The sequence below is a fragment of the Caretta caretta genome, chromosome 1 (assembly GCF_965140235.1).
Source record: "Caretta caretta isolate rCarCar2 chromosome 1, rCarCar1.hap1, whole genome shotgun sequence".
NCBI lineage: Eukaryota > Metazoa > Chordata > Testudines > Cheloniidae > Caretta > Caretta caretta.
Genome location: NC_134206.1, coordinates 192,105,530 through 192,124,373, shown reverse-complemented (window position 1 = coordinate 192,124,373; position 18,844 = coordinate 192,105,530). Strand labels below are relative to the sequence as shown.

Sequence of the window (18,844 nt, the reverse complement as noted above, 5' to 3'; positions counted from 1 at the left end):
TTCGTGAGCTACAGCTCACTTTATCGGATGCATACTGTGGAAACTGCAGAAGACATTATATACACAGAGACCATGAAACAATACCTCCTTCCACCCCACTCTCCTGCTGGTAATAGCTTATCTAAAGTGATCACTCTCCTTACAATGTGTATGATAATCAAGGTGGGCCATTTCCAGCTTAAATCCAAGTTTAACCGGATTTATGCTGGAAATGGCTCACCTTGATTATCATACACATTGTAAGGAGAGTGGTCAGTTTGGATGAGCTATTGCCAGCAGGAGAGTGAGTTTGTGTGTGTGTGGGGATGGGGAGGGGTGAGAAAACCTGGATTTGTGCTGGAAATGGCCCACCTTGATTATCATGCACATTGTAAGGAGAGTGGTCACTTTGGATGAGCTATTACCAGCAGGAGAGTGAGTTTGTGTGTATGTGTTTGGGGGGGGGGGGGGTGAGAGAACCTGGATTTGTGCTGGAAATGGCCCACCTTGATTATCATACACATTGTAAAGAGAGTGGTCACTTTGGATGGGCTATTACCAGCAGGAGAGTGAGTTTGTGTGTGGGGGGGCGGAGGGTGAGAAAACCTGGATTTGTGCTGGAAATGGCCCAACTTGATTATCATACACATTGTAAGGAGAGTGATCACTTTAGATAAGCTATTACCAGCAGGAGAGTGGGGTGGAAGGAGGTATTGTTTCATGGTCTCTGTGTATATAATGTCTTCTGCAGTTTCCACAGTATGCATCCGATGAAGTGAGCTGTAGCTCACGAAAGCTTATGCTCTAATAAATTGGTTAGTCTCTAAGGTGCCACAAGTACTCCTTTTCTTTTTGCGAATACAGACTAACACAGCTGTTACTCTGAAACCAATAACCTTTAGTGTCACTTTCTTCACTCTGCACATAAACGTGCTTTGTTGATGGTTTAAAAACTCAGAATAAAATGTGCTATGGCATACTCAGTATGTTGCTTCTGGAGATTGATGTTTTCTATGGAAGTTGGTGTTTTCTGTTACTTCAGTGTGATCAGTGGTGCTGTTCCACTGAACCTTGCAAGCAATCTCCTGAGTCTTGTATGAATTTTGGTAGGAAGAAAATTGAGAGACTTAGCAGAATTGGTCTACAGAGGTCTTGACAGAGAATAGACAACTGTGTGCAGGTGACTTACAATTGGGGGAAAAAAGTAATCCCAACTTAGAAAATGGTAACCCAGTAAGACTTCACTGCTAGTACATTAGAAGGGAGAGTAAAAGCTTCCAATGCCTTCTGTAGATATTCACCGTATATATATCCTCAGTAAACTGATCAAGTGTTAACATTAGCCCATTCATTAAATGCATCATTATGGTTTTCAAACATTGATTTGTTTCCCCTAGTGTATTATGCTATTTTTGTTCCTTTTTTTTTTAGATGTGTACTTGTCTTCTGTAGGTGTTGGGTTAAAAACCACAAAATTATTCCAAAAAGGGTGCAATTATGGTTAACCTAATACCAAAACATTCCTAAAGCTCTTCCAATTTAAGACAGACTAGACCAACATCAAAACAAATTTAAAAATCAAGTCTAACCTATATCCTATTCTCCACCCTTACCAGACAAAACCTGAGGAAACAGAGTAGTGACTGTAATTACTGGAGCTTCTTTGGTATTTTTCAACAAGACATTTTGTCGGAAAATGTTGATTAGTCAAAACCAACTTTTGATAGAAATGTATATGTTTTGATGAAACTTTTGGCAGGAAGGTTTCTCATGTCTGGGATGGAGTTTCTGAGAGAGACACGCCAAAATAGCCAAAAGCCTGTTATGAATTGAGCCCCGGTGAGTGCCCTTATCACCTGGCTATTAGCTATTCTGTGGTGGGTCTCTTTCAATGTCTTCTGTTGGAGCAGTTCCACTTTGCACAAATAAAAGAGAAAGTGACTGTATAGGCTAGTGGTTAGGGAAGTTACCTGGGATGTGGGAGATGCAGGGACTTAAACCTGGATCTCCCACATCCCAAGAAAGTGGGTATTTTGGGGTGGGGCTCATGCTCTCTCTACAAATTTTGAAAGGTCTCCATTTCATTTAAATGCAGCACAAGAAACATTTTTGAAAATGTGAAAATTGTGAGATAGGAAAACCATTTTCTACCCAGGTCTACTAAAGTATAGATTTAATTTTTTTTCTACTCCATTTAAGAATGATGCCCTAGGAACTGATTTTAAGAATTATTGTCTTGTCCTGATCCATGAGTCTTATTGAACGCCATTCAGTACAGGACCCAAGGCTGGGGGGAACAAAAGTTGCCTTTACTCTCCTGATTCCTCAGGTTGGCTTCCCCAACAGCATAAGGACATAGTTTTTAGTTCTATTCATTTGTGAGCATGTCTTGGTGAAAGAAAATAAGTATTTAAATGAAGTTTTCCACCCTGAGTAGCTCCAGAAGCTGATAGCACCCACAGATATCCTCCAAATGGCTCCACAGAGGCTTAGTTTCCTGAAGCATCATCAGGAATTCTGCAGAGCAGGCATCTGTGTTTTGCCACGAAAAGAACTGTGAAATAGCTGCTTAACAGAACCCTACTTGATTTATTTATTTATTTATTTATTTATTTATTGTTAAAAAGAAACTGGGGACTCGTTTTTAAGAAGATAGATTTCTGACAGATGGGACCATAACACTTGACTTTTACTGAGATTTGCTTAAATATTAAAAGGGGCAATATCTGTGCCACAATTTTTATTATTCTTTCTATGGTTTGAGTCCTGTACACTCTCAAGTCTTTTGCCACTTGCCTTAAGATTTTTCAGAGATAAGGGCCCAATCCTGAGGGAATGCTGCATTCCCTCAACTACTGGGCACCGCCACAGCAAAGCTTTATATTGGAAAGTGATGAGTTATTCCTGTCAAGTGAAGAACCACTGCTTCTCTACTTCAGTCAATCTGCTCTGATGACAGAGCACTTTTCGTGAAATGCTCACCACCTCAAAGGATTGGATGTTTTAGACCCTGACCTGATTTGATGCAATGGCAAGATTGTCATGGACTTAAGTGGGAGCAGCAGCCAGCCTTTAACTGACAATTGGGAACACAAAGTACCTCAGAGGATATGCTCATCTGATAGGATCAGATCATAAGAGACTAGGCTTTCACCTACCAGCAAACACCATTCTAGAAGCAGCTGCTTTGGTCTGTGGAAGACAAGCTGAGAAAAAAAAATCCCTTCAAAAAAGCTTCAGTTCAAATATTTTCACAGTAGCCCATTCAGTTTAGCACTACTAAACCTTTTCGAAGTAAAGGAAATATAAAAAGGAAAGAACACGTTGCATTTCTCCAGAATGCCCAGGCATACTTTCCCACCCCCTAATCCTGGCCTTCCTTACCTATTTCTTATGGGTTTTTTTGGTTTGAAACAGAAGTACAAAAAAGATTAAAGAAAAAAGGGCAAGACTCGAAACAAAACACTTGATCTCACCTTCAAATGCAAGAGCAAACCTATATGCCAGTAAAAGCAGCTAAAACGTGGAAAAACAAGAGCAGTGTGAGATTTTACCAGATGTGTGCCCATGTACTGGAAGCAGAATCAAACCACTATGTCCTTATGCTGTTGGGGAAGTAAGTATTAATATTTCAATATCAGAAGTAAATTCTGCTTTCAGCAGGAGTAATGAAGTGTCCCCTTAAACCATAACCACGGGAATGTACGCAGCTTTCACACGCTGAGAACAGAGGAATGCCCTAAAACTCAAATGTGTACTCATGGCCACTATCCTGACACTACATCAAGTGGCAAGATTGTGTTAGCAAATCAGTACATGGCCATTGTAGGAAGGAGATAAAGAGGCAGTAGAAAGTGACCCTAATTACCTGATGTGACTCTTGTTGATAACACAATAAATCAGTGTGCTGCAGATAACAGTGATCTCCTTCAGCTCCAAAAGCACAGGCCTCTCCCATAGGAGCTGAGGGAAATCTGAACTCCTGCATTTAATGACTTATCTAGCGATTGTTTGACACAACTGAATTTGTTAAAGCCAGTTTAGGAAATGAGTGACTAATGCCCCTTCCTTTCTGATAGCTCAGTAGTCTATATACACTAATATAGGTGAGACCCCTGTGAACTAGGCAGCAACTTTATGATTAGGGCCAGTGACCCTAGTTTAAAGCAGAGTTGTACTGAATTATTCACCACTATCAGGGTAGGACTTAGAATCTATATGTGGTGGCTGCTACCCCCACTACGCCTTTTCCTCCCCTACAAGTACTTTTGGGCCTACTGTCCTGTAGTGAGGCAGTGTGGTGCCCCACCAGCCCACCAAGGGAAGAACCTCCCCAGACACCAAAGTGGGTGGAGCCAGTGGATCCTGCGCCTGCCCCGCAGAGGTCAAGGTGCAGGACAGGAAGTATAAAAGCCCAACCCCGGAGCTCAGTTGGGCGACAGCAGCCTGGCTCCAGCTTGGGAGACCCCGGCAAGCTGCGGCCAACCCGAGAACTGGCCGGCCCGGCCAATGCCTGACACTGACCGACGCCCAGAGGAGTGGCCAAGCCTACCCCTCGCCGGCGACCCAGAGGAGCCCATGGTCCTGGAATCCTCCGAGGACACCACCCTGACCCAGGTACCCTGGGGGAGTCCGGAAGTAGCCCAGGGGCAGCCGACCCCAGTCCGGCTCCAGCACTGCCAGAGCCAATGTCAGCGTGCTGCGGCCAGGATCCCCACTGACAGAGCAGCAAATCTTCGGCCGCTGCTAGGACCCCGGGCTGGGACGCAGTGGAGTGGGTGGGTCTGCGTCACCCCTGCCACCCACCTCGTGGATGGCAGTTTCCCCCTTCCCCCCGGTTGCTAAAGCTAGGGGCCTGAGGGCCTGAGCCCCTGACTACTTGTTTGCTGTCCCACCCTGACCCAGGGCCTGGGCTTATATTGAACTGCTTGTGGGACCCAGCCTGAAGGTCTGGGCCATAGACTGGGTATTCTCCAACCCAGCAGAGAGTGTAGTGAGGCTGTGTGGTGCTCCACTGCCCTGCCAAGGGACGAGCCCCGGCTGAGTTCCCTTACATGTCCCTATCCCATCTTGCTGCTTCTCCCTCCCTCCCCCAGCACACACCCATTCAACCTTCCCCGTGAAGCTCCCATGGCCCACAGGAGCGAAGCTGCTGCATACACCTTAGTCCTGGTTAGTAAAGCTCAGAGGAAACTCTCTCCCAAGTAGAGCTAGCTGGAAAGTTTTCATGGACAATCAGCTACCGCTGAATGCGTCTGAAGTCCTTGTGAGTTCTGGATATGTATCTAATGCCAAGAACAGGACTCAGCGTCTTTTACCAAAAGTTCTGCAGTGCATCTTTAAATATCTTTTGTTGTACTGCCATATAGAACTCTCTGCAGTGTGTTGCTTTGGTGCTCATGGTCTATTTTACTAGCCTCATGTAATTGTGAGTGAGAAACTTCAAAACCGTAGCTCTCAGAAACTTATCTGTCATGCCTGTGAGAAAGCACATGGATGTGCGGCAATGGTTTTTTGGGTCTTTTTCTTAATATCAGGGGGTTTAGCACTATGGAAATGTTTGTTTGCATATTCTGGAACTGTGAATCTAAAGCTTTTACTGTGCAGTGATGCTGGCACTGTATATCACAGATAAGTAATTGATACAGAAACTTAGAATGCTACACAGTGAGACTTATGTAAAAAGGGAAGCGAGTTTTCGGTGACTAAGCACCGAATTTATATGCAACACCTATCTTGGCCAACTGCAATTCAGGGCACATTTGTGCCCTGTGTAATGCATGCAGGTGGAAGAGCTAAGCATCAGTTTCACATTAGACACAGCACATGCTAAGCCATGGAGGATAGCTGAGTCACCAGAGCCAGTACTCTGCTTACCAAGAAAGTGGTAAGGGAAGAGAAGTCAAGCTTGCTTACTCCCTTGTTTTGCAGTTTCATCCCTTTAATGCTAAAATGTTATGGGAAGGATTTTCTCCCCTGTGCTACAGCCATTCTTTACTGCTGTGAAAGCTCCAGATGTGGCTAAGGAAGAATTCCCCGAGGCTGCTGCCCTAGGAGGGCTCTTTGCAAGCCCCAGACTAGGGGTCTATTGAGTCAGGCCTGGTGTAAGAGGAGGTAGGGCCACAGCACATATCGTGGTGGGGATTCCAGCCAGTGCTGGCGCCTATGGGGAGCAGGGGATAGACTGCCACATTTTAGGCATTCGTCCAGCTCGGTCTACGTTGATTTTGCGGCCTTTGCTGCCACAAAATTAGAAGAGTGCAATGGTGGTTTCAAATCCACCCTAGATCTTTCCTATGGGCTGCAAGTACACCTCTTACCTTAAGGGTTTGATCTTCCTGTCACCAATACTGGGTTAATACCAGTGTAATTCCATTGATTTAATGGAATTGCTTCTGATTAACAACTGTGTAAATCAGGCCCCAATTTCTAAATGTTATCTAAATAAAATTGGATTTATTGAATGCTGCTGCTTCTCAGCAATAAGAAAACAACATTTTAGTCAGTGAAATGCCTGACAGAAACAAAAAATGACATCAATTATCCTGTAAGTGTGATGCTTCTCAGGCTCGAAAGTACTCAGGATTGTGAGTCCCCTTGCTACCACCTTCCCTTAGCGTGAGCAAGTATTGTCTGTCTGCTGTGGATCAGTTTCCTGAATCCACCAGACTTTGGTAACACAAGCACTGTCCCCCAGGCCTCGGGCTGTCTCCATACAGATTAGCTATAGGCACATATCAATGCTTAAACCCTCCAAGACTCCTCTTGGAGTGCCCAGCCCCTGTTCAACTGAACACTCACAGAACTCAGATTTGCTGCTCCCAAAGGAAGAGTACACACCGGATTACCAGACGTCAGAATGACCACTCCACTTAACATGCAGCACTGAGAATAAGTGTATCAAAGAACAAAGATTCAAATGATAGAAAATAAGAATATTGGAAACACATGGTTACTTATAAAACAAAATGATAACTTGCTTGCTAGAGCCTAAATTTAAGTCGTAAGACCTTCCCCTATCTCTTAGGATAGCTTCCCCCAAGTCTTTTTCCCAGTATTTTCAACTAAGATGGCCGAGATCTGTCTTTTCATGAGATCAAGTTCGCTGGCAGCTTGTCTTCATAGATAGACAGATACCAGAGCGTCTCTCTGCGCCCTGACATATCTGAGACCAGACCTTTTAATCTTCATTTGAAAACAGGGTACCCCTGCTGTTTACCCCTTCTTGTTAATTTCCTTCTGAAGTCTTCCTAAACTCTTCATTAGCATTTGACTCAGTATGCTAATAGACTTCTATTGTAAGACACACAGAGGTCTGCCAGAGAGAGAAACATCTCCCACCTCCTGTCTGGAGAAGCTTGAGTGATGACATGCCTTTAACTGTGGACTTAGAGAACAATTTTTTCAGCATATATATATAAAAACACCTCTCATATGTTCCACACATGCACCTTATAATGGCTATGATGAACAGTGTGACACAAGCTTTCAGTAGAGACCTTACATGACATTCTTTTGGTGAACGCAGGGGATTCCCAAACCCTCAGGTACCTCTATGCCTTCTGACAGTTGGCATCAAGAGGTCTTTGGATCATAATATGGTAAACTGAAGTTCTTAAATATATTGCTCCATTCTTTTCCATCATGGAAACTTGGGCTATATGTTGGAATGCATGATTGCTAAGTAAAAACTGAACTGATATTGAAATAAGTCGATTTTATTAATAATTTTTTGCCATTTCTTAAAACACTGAAATAACTCACTGAAAAGCAAGTCCATGGATTTGACAAATGAAAATATGGTGCAAGAAAATGAATTTGCAAGTCTCTCCCCTTCTTTCAAAATAGACAACTGCAGCTGAGGATCTGAAATTGACAAGAACAAATGTGACTGTGTAGCAGTAACGGTTCAAATACACAATTGCTGTCAACCTAGCGCTCTTGATTTTGATCAGAAGGTAGGATAAGGAGGTCCGTGGGCTTCCCTGGGAACATGAGGTAAATTCTGTGTGGTTTCAGGTTTTGTTACAAACATCTCACACAGCTCTAATCAGAGCATGTTAAGTTCAATGGCTTGTTTATATTGCCAGTCTCACAGGAAGGCACAGAGCAAGGCTTTGTTTTCCATGCTAGAAGCATCAGTTGGAAATACAAATGCATAATATTTAGGTCCACCAACCTTGACATTGTCCCTTTATATTTACAATGAGCTGTTTTGTAAGTATAGTGCTACACCATTTCTGTATATGCATTTTCCCGGTCCCCTGACTCTTGTATAGATTACATACAGTACTAGCAAAAAACTCTAGAACTAGTCAGTTTTAATACTTATGGTCCCATGATGTGTAGTGCAGGCACTATCTGCTCTTTCCAACGGAATTAAAAGGTAAAAGAGAAAAGCTGGGTAAAATGCAGCTGATGCTGTGACCCTGCAAGTATTTGCAGAGGAGGTGGTTGTACGTTTAAGACACCAGAGAGGCCATTTTCATGGTGGCCTGTTCTTTATACAGTTAGCTGCTTGCTTTATGATAGCAATTAAAGGAAAACATCAGACATTACCAAACTCTTTTAGGAATGTTTATGGATTTTTAATAGGACAGTTGAGGATAAAGCACACAGTAATCATCCCAGGAACCTGGGACATTATGGAGTCAATGCTGTATCCATGCTTGCAGGCTTGGGCCCTAGGTCAGGTCAGTGTTGCGAATACATTTCCTTCTGTGTAAAAGATATGGTAGCTGTAACATTTAATGTACATCTGCCGGATGACTGCATCTGTTTTACAGGAAATTATGCTTGTTCACTGTAATTAGCAAAATATCAGAAGACCCATCAAAGATGAGTCTAACAGGAGCATATTATACATATTCCCATAACTATGGCAGAACATACTGTTTTATTAAACGTTAGTCCCATAACAGCTAGTTTCTTATTGAAAATAAACAAAGATCTGTAAGAGTTCCTACTGAGAATTTAACATCAGATTTATTTCAACTTCATTTCTTTCAGATTTGGGTCTGCGGTAACAGTTTTTAAATTTAAACGACTCCAATAAGTATTTTTTAATTATGGTAAGAATAAACTATAATGGATAACTGACAAATTGAGATCTATATTTTCCCTTCCCTTATGTGTCAAACTCGTGTGGATATCAGTAGGAATTCTAAGTGTGGAATAAGATTTGACAGTCGTTTTTAATTGACTCAGATGTGTTTATATAACATTTTGACTAATTGTATAAAATGCCTATCTCATAAGAGGCCATACTTAATAGGTATGTTTTAAAAATTGATTATTTAAAATATGGACTTTGTATTAATGGTAAATTGGATCCATATTGTAGATGTTTCATTGAAAGTGTTACTGGATTTATTAGAACAGAGATTGTCTCAGCTGTCATTCTGAACCTTAAAAGCTTGAGCTGAAAACTCAGATGGATTAAGGAATTCTCAAAAGTGTTTAAAAAAAGTTGGTGAATCAGGCATGGAAGCCTCATTGCATCAGGAAATGTTTGTATTTTTCAGTTTAACGTCATCTGTGCAGCATTAAAAATGTGGTAACAAAATAAAGCTCTCTTTGGTAGTAACCAGTCTTAGTTTTATCACCATACTTACCCGCTTTGGAATAAAGCAAAGAGAGTCCTGCGAATGGACGTGTTTAGAATGGATTTTGGCTGAGATTTTCATACCTATCTAAGAGATTTGGCTGCCCTGTGCCATCTCTGCCTTCATCTTTGGCTAAATCAGTGGATGTGGACCTTGTTTCTGTTGTCCCTGCCTTAGGCATCTCCAGATGAGGTATCCACACAACACATTCTGAATTTGGTTACCATTGACCACTCAAAAGTGACTGCTGGTGCCTAGATATGCCAGCTTGTTTGCTTTGTGTTGTGCAGGAAATATGTTAGACTATTGCACTAAAGACTACCTGTTCACTTGTAAGTGCAATTAAAAAACTTGGTATTGCTCTTGAAAGCCTTTATATAGTTTGACCATACCCCCTCAAATGGCCTTTCTCTCCTTGCTAAAATCATTAAAGTTAACATGCCCTAGGTTTGAACATCTGGGTGCACATGGTGCATCATTCTCAGCATATGTCCTCAACTCTGAAAACTAGCTTTCCCTGTTTTGTCCAGAGCCCAAGTTCATTGTTTCTGTTGTTCATTCTGGTACATTCAGGCCCCTCATCACGTTCCTGCTGTGCTAGCCACAGTAAGAGAGAGTTCCTGTGCCCAAAGAGCTTGCCACAAGTGATATAAAACAATCAGAAGGCCTCTGGGTATGTGGACAAAGGAAACAGTAATAGGGACATGTATTTACACTGCCCAAGTAAATCCCTACTTTCCATGAAATAAGGCCCTACTGGCCCTGTACCTAGTTGTTATCTGTTGGTAGTTTCCTGTTGATGCCACAATACAGTCCAGCTAATCTCTGTTTTTTGGTGACATTACCCAGGATGCAATCTGGACTGTTGGACAGATGTGTCCCCTCAGTTCTCCAAACTGGGGGCCTTTTACACTGCTTCGCTGTGAGTGCAACCACTCCTGGCCTTTGTCACACACAGGGTCTAGCATGTAACTTACTGTTATATGAGTGCTCTTAGCTAGCCACTCCTGAATTGAATTGCTGAGTGACAACAGAAAATTTCCAGTCCCAGACTTGTCCGAAGAAATGTGCATCTTGTACTGCCTGGAACTCTCCTGGACAATACAAACCCATAGAAAGTCTGTAATTTCATGAATAGAAAATGATATGCACAAACCCTGTTCTCTCAAATGGAGGTTCCCAAACACTTCACTCCAAACACACTGTCTTAGGTAAAACAATAAAACAAGTGTATTAACTACAGAGAAAGACTTCAAGTGATTACAAGTAATGAGGCATAAAAGTCAGAATTTGGTTACAAGAAAATAAAAGGTAAAAAATGAACTAATATCTAACTGAACAGGCTAAGTGAATTCAAAGCAAAGTGTCTCTCTCACCACATGTTCTCTTGCAGTCTTATTAGCTGGATGCTTTCCAGCCAGGACTCATCCTGCAGTTCAATGCTCCTTTCCTTTTCCTTCAGGCATTGTGGATGTCATGGGCAGAGAGAGAAAGAAGTTTGGGGTCCTCTGTTACACTTTCTTTTAGCAATTCTCTTATTTGAGAATCCTCTCCAGCTGATGTTCAGAGACAGCAAGTCCATTTCCCAAGATGTACATTCCTCACTCAGACACTTCTTCCTGCCAAAGAATGACCCTTTAATCAGGTGATAGTCTATTTGATTATGTTGACACCTGGCTGAGGTGCTGGCTACTCTTTTGTTTCTGGGGAACAGGTTTGAAGCTGTTTCCCTGGACTTGGAATAGATCTTAACGTCACATACAATGTTCCCACACATATTTTACCAGGACAATAATGTTCACCAGACTGAGTTTTCAAATGATACCTTACAAGGCATACTTTGTACAAAATTCATCATGGTCTTGTAAAAAAAAAAAGATGAACATAAGGGTATGGACTGCCACACTTTTGCCTAACAGGATGAGAGCAAAGGGATATTTGTGAATTTGTGGTAGCTTCTGATATTGAGCCAACTTGTACAGGTATTCAAGTATTATACTTGGGGCGGGATGCAATGGGGCCATTTTTATACCACAAAAAATGCTATTACAAAAATAAGACATCACAATAATAGGTATTCTTGGTCCATGCTGTGACACCGTTTCTGAAATTAAGGGGTTTTCTACTTGCTGTCACTCAGAATGACCTCATTATGTTACTTGTCATATTGTAGCACATAGATGCCCTCTTGTGCTAAACACTGAACGTACGCCTACCAAGAGACAGTGCCTGCCCAGAGAGCTTGCAGACTAACACAAGGCAGGCAACATGCGGGAGAAAGGGACTAATTATTATTCCCATTGTACAGCTGGGGAGCTGAGGCACAGGAAGTTTACATGATTTGCCCAAGGTCCCACAGGAAAGGCTGGGAATCTAATCCAGGAACCTCAGTCCTGTGTCTTAGCCACAAGGCCATCCATCCTCCCAAACATAGCAGTCTTTTTCATCTGTAATAGCTGTTATCAACTGACAATTAATAGATACCACTGGGCATGCAGATGGGTCAGATACGGTTTTGGAGCCTCTACTTAAATAGAGAAGAAGAATTCTCTGCCAGTAAACCTGCACATTAAACTATTCATGATGATCACAAAGGGGAGCACGAACCACCAAAGCAAATTCAGTTATGACATATCAGACATTGATTGATTATATTCTCCCAGCAATAAGCTCTAATATGTATCAATTTAAATGCTTATGAGTTCCCCCTTACTTTTTCAGGAGCTCTATTGGGAGTTGGGGGAGGAAAATAGATGCAACTACCAGGGGGAAGTAATGTGTAGAACTTGTATCAAAGCAATGCAACTCAGTCTCATGTACTGTTTGGCAGTATTTACATACTCTAAACAAAACTATACAGACTGAGGCTTTATGGGGTTCATAATAAAACTTTCCCCTGACACTTTACCCATTTTACCCTATATCATTTCTTGAACCTGGAATATTGTGACAGTAGCAAACCATGCTCAACTACATTTAAAAAACAAGTATCAATTGTAATGCTGCTGGCTACTTTGCTTTTGACTAGATTGAAAATTCCAGTAGTGACATTGAGTTTGTTCTTGGAATTTCTTTTTTTTCTAGAGGCGCAATAAATCTTTACCCTCCCCATTAACCACATTTCAGCTTAGACTCTTACCTTTACCGGGGACAATTTCTAATTAGAAATTGTGCTAGAAAAATAGGTAGTTAGAATGAATATCTTTAGCTTTTATCTGAATTTAAATAACTAGAAATTCATCTGAGTCAAAACAGATCCAGCTGCCACTCCCAACTTTGAAGTTCAGATTTGGATTTGAACTCTGAGCAAGGCCCTCTTCTGATGGCGATGATTTGAGCAAAGCAAGTAATTCATCATTAAAATAGTTAAGACAATATAATGGGTTACCCTACTGCCCATGCTGGAAAGCAAGGCACCATCTTTCTTCTGTGGGTGGGCCACCTGAATTCCAGGTCACAGGGTGCAGGGAGAGCAGCCTCTGTGGGGCTCTTACTCTCCCTCACAGGAAGATTGACATGTAAACGCACGTAGCCTTGACTCTGTTCCCTCTGACCACTGTGTGTAACTGAACCAAAACAGCAGGAGTAGTCATCTACTACTAGAGGCAGATGCCCTACATCCACCCAGAGCAACGAGTGATCCAGGGAGCTAGTTGTGCCAGTCGCAGTTCCCTCCCTGATCTGCTTGTGGAGCAGTGTAGCTATGTACTGACTGTTAATATGGGCTCAGAATTAATTAAGTTGAGCCCTCGATGTATCAGACCTCTTTATTTCTCCATTTTTAAAAACTACATAATGAAGTTTTAGATAAATTCCAGTGGTGTCTTGCTGTTACAACTGTGTTGCTTAATTATTGGTCACAAGAGCTGCATGTTACTGGTTTCTTTTCCCTAATCAGATGAGTTAACCCTTACCATCAAGATTCAGAATTCAATTTCTGTAGCTGAACATTAGAATTGAGAATTAATTGTCAGTGAGCCTTGGAGCTGGTTAGCAGAAATTGAATACCAAGAGGCTCCAACACGGGTGAATCAAACTTGTTGAAAAATTCAAACTAACCTTCACCAACATTTTCAGGATTCACCCAACTCCAATAATAATAATTCTTTGCAGTTGTATGGATCCTTAAGTCAAACAAACCTCACACTACCTTTGTGAGGTGGGAAATGGTATACTATCAAATTCCCAAATGGTTACTAAGTAAGGGTTAAAAGTTACAACTCTGCTCAAAGCATTTGGCTTGCACAGTCAATGGCAATTGTGGTCACTTACAGCACTGGACCATAATTCAGGGTATCATCCAAAAGTGCTCAAAATTAAGCATCTGCTTAAGTGCTTTGCTCAGTTGCGGCCTAAGTGACTTGTCCATTGTCTTGCAATGGCTGTGAATGAAACTCCCAAGTCCTACTTTCCAATTCTCCCCTTTATGATGCATTCTCTCTTGTTAACCTACAATTTTCAGTATCAATTGAAAACGTTTGTGACAGGTTGGTCTGCCCCTTTAAGGGTCAGAGGGCTGGGACCAGCCAGCCCAATGCGTTATCCAGGTGCAGAGGAAAGGAGGTAGGTGGTGTTTATACAGCCGGGCTGTCACTAAGGATCAGAGATCTCAAGAGGGAGCAGGTATGGAAAAATGAAAAGCCTGGAAAACCACAGAGGCCTAGGAGAGGGGACAAGAGATGGGTCTCTCTCTTTCCTGCTCCAGAAGACTAGCTTCAAAGACTTGGTTTGGGGACTTCACATTTGGGAGCTCTGAACCAGGGTCCAAGGGTGAGGACCTTACAAACTGTTTGTTGTAAGTGCTTGTTCCCATAGATCTTATTAAAAGGGACAAGCTACTTCAATTTTGGCTTCTCTTTGCCCTGATCTGTTAAAGTGATCTTATTTATGTACAATTGGGGAAGGTAAGGCAGGGGCACATCCACCTGCCATACAGGGCTGCAAGGGATGGCACATGTCCTTTTACAACACTAAAAGAATTTTGAAAGTACAGTTAAGCAATGTAGGAGTCTGAAACAGCCTAGATGAAATTCAAACCCCAGTAATTATAGGGGTGACTGAGTCATCTTTGACAAACAACCGTGTGATCTTCAGCAGAATTGCACAAAGTGTACACTGGTTATGAATTTGGTTTATAAAAGAGTGTTTCTTTTAGACTGCAAACAACTTATTTACAAACACGCTGTAATCACTAGCTTATAACTTCCCAAAACATTTTTCCCTGATTTTTTTCCATGTCCTTTCTTGGCTGGTGAACTACTTTAAAGGTATGAGAAAAATCTGTGGTTCAGTTAGGCATGGTTGGAAAAACATAAACTCTTCACTGTAAAAATATATTGACACATAATTTTATCATGTAGTTAACATCCAAAATAGCTCAAATCCTGATTACTAGAAGCTCCTTAAATCCCTGATAATCTGTGGATTATAAGCAACTTTCATGTCTGTAATCGCGTGAGCAGAGGCTCGTTCACCTGCACATCCACCAATGTGATATATGCCATCATGTGCCAGGAATGCCCCTCTGCCATGTACATTGGTCACACTGGACAGTCTCTACGTAAAAGAATAAATGGACACAAATCAGATGTCAAGAATTATAACATTCATAAACCAGTCGGAGAACACTTCAATCTCTCTGGTCACGCGATTACAGACATGAAAGTTGCTATATTACAACAAAAAAACTTCAAATCCAGACTCCAGCGAGAAACTGTTGAATTGGAATTCATTTGCAAATTGGATACAATTAACTTAGGCTTGAATAGAGACTGGGAGTGGCTAAGTCATTGTGCAAGGTTCTTGTCAACTACTGGAAATGGCCCACCTTGATTATCACTACAAAAGGTCGTCCCGTCCGTCCATCCCCCCCGCTCTCCTGCTGGTAATAGCTCACCTTACCTGATCACTCTTGTTACAGTCTGTATGGTAACACCCATTGTTTCATGTTCTCTGTGTATATAAAATCTCCCCACTGTATTTTCCACTGCATGCATCCGATGAAGTGAGCTGTAGCTCATGAAAGCTTATGCTCAAATAAATTGGTTAGTCTCTAAGGTGCCACAAGTACTCCTTTTCTTTTTGCAAATACAGACTAACACGGCTGTTACTCTGAAACCTGTCTTTATGTGCTGTCTTAAAGAGCACAGCAAGCTTTTTGCAGTCTTATACACTGCCAGGCACACTGTCTGTCTTTAACAATAAACGCTAGTTAAATTAATTTTAACAAGAGCTCATGGGAACCATTCCCTAAGACCCCTTCAGCACATCACTTCTGTGTTGTGCTTGAGGAAAGAGCATCTGTCTTGGTAACTCATCACTTGGGCTGTAGCGTTGTGCAAAAAACAAAAGTCAAATGTATTGATACTGTTTCCCTGACTTTTCAGGAAACTTCAAAAGAAGCAACAGGACAAGTATAATGTTGCTCTAACATGCTGTCATACAGAAAGGCAACCAAGAGAGGGTTTATATAAAAACCCATTAGATCTGCAACAGTAACATGACTGGATGAAAAGGCTGCACTTTGTATGTTGTTGAAAGAAAATTCCCTGTGGTACATTCCATTCCCTGCCGTGCCCATCAAATTGAATTAGCACTTAGCGATTTGGAGAAAAATGTTGCCTGAATCAATCATATTGGGATGTTTATAGGAAAACTGCTGTGTATTCAGTCCAGAAACCAAAAATCAATGAGATCTAGCTGACCGTGCTCATAAGTTATCAGAGCAGCTCAGATTCAGACCCATGTTTAGTGTGTGATGAGAAGTCAGCACTTACTGGATAATGACAGCTATTTTTAGCTCAGACAAGGTGCTCACATACGTACTTCAGCCATGCACACGGATCAGCTGCTGAGCAGTAAGCACTATCAAAAACAGATTTCACACAAACCTAGTAATTACTAAGTATCTCATGCGTCTTGGCAGAAAGCTTATACTTACAAATATAAATTCTGCAAACCCCAAGGTTTTGCTCCTTCTCGGCGCGGGGCGGAGGAGAGAGAGAGAGAGAGACCGATCAACTGAAGGGGAAAGAAAAGCACAAGTTACATAAAGCAAAAAGATAGCAAAGGTAAATGTTTGAAAATCAAGGGCCGAATTTAAAACTGGTCCAAAATATTGTCGGGATTTACCAAAGCTGAAAAAAATGCAGTCCATTATCATATATCTAGCTAAATATTCTGACACAGACTTTGAAGAAAGGAGACAGATGATCTCACCATGACATGGCAGAGTGGAAAATAGAATACCTGAAATTCCCTATCACAGAAATTACGATAGGTAGGTTTTTTCTGTAAACTTTCTATAAGCCACCTTTAGATAACAACACTTGGCTTTAATTAAAATTCCTTGCCCTTTGGGGAGAGGAGCCAGTGCAGTCTTGTCGGTCCAGTAGTCATCAGAATACCAAAGTCTACAAGCTGCTAGAAGAGCCATTGCAGGAGAATGGGGGAGGGGGGTAGTCCCAGAACCAAAGCAAGGAGCTGCTTCAGAATTACAAAAATGTCCATCTCCAAATTTAATTGCATAAAACAGGGATGAGTTTCCACAGATTGTGGTATCATTGACCTTTCCAGACCATTTCACCGTGAATTTGTCATGATGATGAGGCAGGCCTTGTATGATCATGGAGAAGTACCTCTTTCTGTTGGTGAACTCCAAGGTCTGGTGGAGGGGACAAATAATTGGTAAGTAGGACCCTAAGAGCATCCCAGTGCCAGAAGGCAAGGAACTCACTGGTATCAAGTAGTGAGTTTCAGCTGGCCTGACCAGTTCGATGTCCTGCAATTATATTATAATATGTATCTAACAGGTGTTGTGTAAGATACCATTGGAAAATGAAGTAACACCACTGATCATTAATATTCTTGTATGGTGTATGGATGGTAAACACCAAAAGGACTGTGTGATGAGGCGCCAGTCCCACACTGGGATCCCAAGGGTTAATGAAGCCCTAAGGAGGCTGTGCAGAAGGCAGCCATTCGCAAAAGGGTTTATAGGAGGAGCCAATCAGGGCCAGGCAGGCCCATATAGGAAGAGCTGCAGTACAGACCAGCTTGAGGCACTCCCTGGAGCTTGAAGAGGGAGGATGACTGGCTGCCTTGCAGGCGGAGGGCAGCAAGCACCCAGGGCATAACAGTGTTGTTATCTGAGGCCCTGAGGCTAGGGTTAAGAGGGTGCTGGGGCCACGGGCAAGTGGCCCAGGAAGAACTTCAGAGGGGATGCAGTCAGTGGCGGGCATCTTCAGGGTCCCTGGGCCAGGACCCAGAGTAGTGGGCGGGCCCAGGTCTCCCTACCCCTCTCCCCACTCACCACTGAGGTTGTACTGAGGGACTGCAATGATGTCACCAGGAAGGTGGGAGCACAGTGTGCAGCATGGCCAAAGGCTGTGTCATGAAGAGGACACTGCGGTCCTGAGAGTGACATGCGTCCCTGCAGCAGAAGTGATGGTGGCAAGATGCCACCAGAGGAGGGTGCACTGGCTTACAGAGCTAATCCCCAGGACAACCAGCAGGAGGAGCCACACTGGTGAGTTGAACCCCATCACAGACTGTACAAATGTGAAGGAAAGTGGAAGGTGACCTTTTGCGTTCTGCTTGTCAGCCTGGGTTTGTCAACCCACACCTGCCTGTGTGATTGCCAGTACATATGCAACCCCCTGTATTAATGATGGTTAGGGCCATAGTGGTCAGTAGTGCTCCCTGCATTGTACCAAAGGGTAGTTTGAAAGTTTTTGTTTGAAACTAAGTTGGAAACTGGCACTGACCAGGGAACGCCGAACTAGTGACGAGATACCGTGGAAGGAATCAAAGGAGTTTGACCCCCAAGACCCAAAATTCCAATAGGCTCTGGAAGGTATCCCACAATCTACCATGATAAACAACTTGTAATGCATTGAGACCAGCAGTAGAACAGTGCATCCTCGGGGAGCAGCCCTGAATGCTGTGTGCGTGTTATTTTGAAAACACATAGTACTATGTGGACAGTGTGATTCACAAGGAAAGACGCTTCAGCTGCTTTAGGCAGAGCAAAGTGGAGGCACTCTTTTAGCTTAGTTATTATCTGCTTGAAAATAGGGGGCAGGGAAGTGTCAAAAAACCTCTCATGTAGACAAGGATTTAGAGAGGCACCGCAGACTTATATGATGAAATGATGTACGATGGAAAAAAGAACTCAATAAATAAACATTTAGGTGAGGAGAAGAAAGCTACACAGGTTGGTAAGTGGGAAGGTCCTTGCACTGCCAAGATGAGTGCATTAC

At 42.5% G+C, this 18,844-nt stretch overlaps 1 long non-coding RNA gene across 1 annotated transcript; it reads right to left on the bottom strand.

Annotated features, from left to right (window-relative positions):
- Positions 1-10,796: 10,796 nt before the first annotated feature.
- Positions 10,797-16,610, bottom strand: LOC125630141 (uncharacterized). The gene is made up of 2 exons (XR_007354571.1): positions 16,525-16,610; positions 10,797-11,203 (listed from the first exon to the last, which is right to left on the bottom strand). It is a non-coding gene; the product is annotated as an uncharacterized LOC125630141 (long non-coding RNA).
- Positions 16,611-18,844: the final 2,234 nt, after the last annotated feature.